We start from the raw sequence: 2,994 nt of genomic DNA on the forward strand, positions 1-2,994 counted from the left end.
GAATTGATGGGTGCTGACGAGTTGATGGGTGCAGCACACCAACATGGCACAAGTATACATATGTAACAAACCTGCACGTTATGCACATGTACCCTAGAACTTAAAGTATAATAATAAAAATTATATGAGGGGCAACACTGAAGGCAAAGAAGGGTTTTGTTTGTTTGTTTTTCTTTTTGAGTGGGAGTCTCGCTCTGTCACCCAGATCATTCAAGTGAAATTTGGGGGAAAAGTAGAAATGAAGACTAAGAAGGAATACAAAAATGAAAAGTTACCAATGGAATGCACAGTAAGGAAAAGTTGGAAAGACCTGGGCATTGTGGCGCACCTGTAGTCCCAGCTACTTGGGAAGCAGAGGTGGGAAGATCCCTTGAGAAGAAGGTCAAGGTTGCAGGGAGCGAACACCCCCCCACTCCCCCCCAGCCTGTGGGAAAGGGGACTTCCCCACTCAAAAAAAAAAAAAAAAAAAAAAAATGCAGGGGCAGGGAAGGAGAAAAAAAGGATTTAGGATAAAGAAGATTTGATATATATTAATCTTCTGAATTATATTCAGGACTGAAGTCCCTGAAGAAACAAAAGCAATGGAACAGAACACAAATGGAAAACTATAATTAGATAAAATTTCTTGGGGAAAAAAGAAAAAATTGAATATATTTTGAAAGAGAACATTGTAAAAACCCAGAAGAGTCAACACCAAAGGATCTTCACATCCAGACAAACTGTCCGAGTACAAAATCCACCCAGACAGTTCAGAGCATGCTAATGCTCAGGGAATATTTTTTCCCATGAGCTTTTCCTAAGAAATTTACCAGTGAGCCAGCTTCAGACAATCGTAAATGATTATAGAAGCCTTGGCATAAGGTCTGGGGGTGAGTGTTGCATATGTTTAATTGTACAGATGGGGGGGATGAGAGACAAAATTGGATGCTTTAATGTAGAATTATTACAACTAACAAAAAATAGGAGAAAAAGGGCAAGTGGGTAGAAAGGTAAATAAACTCACTGATTACATCAGTGGTTTTAGCCAGAATTAAAAAGGTATCAAGCAGAAACCCGCATCCAGGAACAAAGCCCTTTGCTCCTCGCTCAGAATGAATGGAGACCAGAGATCAGATGTTTATGTCCAAGAAAAGCAGGATTTCGTTCAGTGCTTCTCCCAGATTGTTAGGGTGCTGACTGAGAACGAGATGGGGCACCCAGAGACAGGAGATGCTATCACCCAGCTCAAGGAGGTCCTGTAGTACAATGCCATTGGAGGCAAGTATCACTGGGCTTTGACGGTGCTAGTAGCATTCCGGGAGCTGATGGAGCTGAGGAAACAGGATGCTGAGAGTCTCCAGCGGGCCCTGACTGTGGGCTGGTGTGTGGAACTGCTGCAAGCTTTCTTCCTGCTGGCAGATGACATCACGGATTCATCCCTCACCGCTGGGGACAGATCTGCTGGTTACAGAAGCCAGGCGTGGGTTTGGATGCCATCAGTGATGCTATGCTTCTGGAAGGGAAGCATGTATCTACTGCCTGCTGAAGCTCTGTTGCCGGGAGCAGCCCTATTACGTGAACCTGATCCAGCTCTTCTTGCAGTGTTTCTATCAGACTGAGACTGGACAGACCCTGGACCTCATCACAGCCCCCCATGGCAATGCAGATCTTGGCAGATTCACTAAAAAGAAGTACAAATCTAGTGTTAAATACAAGGCATCTTTCTACTCCTTCTACCTTCCTGTAGCTGCAGCCATGTACATGGCAGGCACTGTTGGTGAGAAGGAGCACACCAATGCCAAGAAGATCCTGCTGGAGATGGGAGAGGGAGAGTTCTTTCAGATTCAGGATGATTACTTTGACCTCTTTTGGGGACCCCAGTGTGACCGGCAAAGTTGGCACTGACAAACAGGACAGCAAATGCAGCTGGCTGGTGGTTCAGTGTCTGCAAAGGGCCACTCCGGAATGGTACCAGATCCTGAAGGAGAATTACAGGCAGAGAAGGAGACCAAGAAGGTGGCCCCAGTGAAGACTGTATGAGGAGTTGGATCTGCCGGCTGTGTTCTTGCAATAATAGGAAGACAGTTACAGCCACATTATGAGTCTCACTGAACAGTACGCAGTGCCCCTGCCCCCAGTCATCTTTCTAGGGCTGACGTGCAACATCTACAAGTGGAAAAGTGACCTAGAGACTGAAAGGGCGGGGAGAGGAGGCCCTCAATAAATTATTGTGTAACCTTAAAAAAATAAAAATTAAAAATAAATAAATAAGGTATCACTTGAAGGTGACAAATCAAGAAATAAAAACAAGTGGCCTGGCACGGTGGCTCACGCCTGTAATCCCAGCACTTTGGGAGGCCAAGGTGGGTCAGGATCCTGGCTAACACGGTGGAACCCCATCTCTACTAAAAATACAAAAAGTTAGCCGGGTGTGGTGGTGGGCGCCTGTAGTCCCAGCTACTTGGGAGGCTGAGGCAGGAGAATGCGTGAACCCGGGAGGCAGAGCTTGCAGTGAGCCGAGATCGCACCACTGCACTCCAGCCTGGATGACAGAGCGAGACTCCGTCTCAAAAAAAAAAACAAAAAACAAAAACAAGTACACACATTGACACTAGGACAAAGCTAGTGGCTAAATGGTGAGAGAGAAGGAGCAGGGTAAGAAGCAATTTCAAAATTGGTCATGTATTAAGAAACCAACAGTATTTAAGGAAAGAGAATATTACATAAAGATGTTAGTGTAAAATTTACTGCTAGAAGTACACCACCAAAGAGGAGGAAAAAGGCAAATAGACCACATAGTGAAACAACGTGGTCCCCACCCTGTGCCCTGAGCTGTCGCCAGGATAGGCAGATAAATAATTATTTTACTTGTTTTTAATCAATCTTTCTTAAATGTATGTATAGTTCACATTTATTTCAGTGTTTATTATTAGAAGAGTTTTCATCTTTATTTAGAAGTTTGGGCCAGGCGTGGTGGCTCACACCTGTAATCCCAGCACTTTGGGAGGCCGAGGT

General features: G+C 44.7%; 1 pseudogene; it reads left to right on the forward strand.

Moving 5' to 3' along the window:
• The first annotated feature begins 1,073 nt into the window (after positions 1 to 1,073).
• LOC108517344 (farnesyl pyrophosphate synthase pseudogene) lies at positions 1,074 to 2,203 on the forward strand (annotated as a pseudogene).
• The last annotated feature ends 791 nt before the right edge of the window (positions 2,204 to 2,994 follow it).

The sequence above is a fragment of the Rhinopithecus bieti genome, unplaced genomic scaffold (assembly GCF_001698545.2).
Source record: "Rhinopithecus bieti isolate Rb0 unplaced genomic scaffold, ASM169854v2 scaffold_495, whole genome shotgun sequence".
Taxonomy (NCBI): domain Eukaryota; kingdom Metazoa; phylum Chordata; class Mammalia; order Primates; family Cercopithecidae; genus Rhinopithecus; species Rhinopithecus bieti.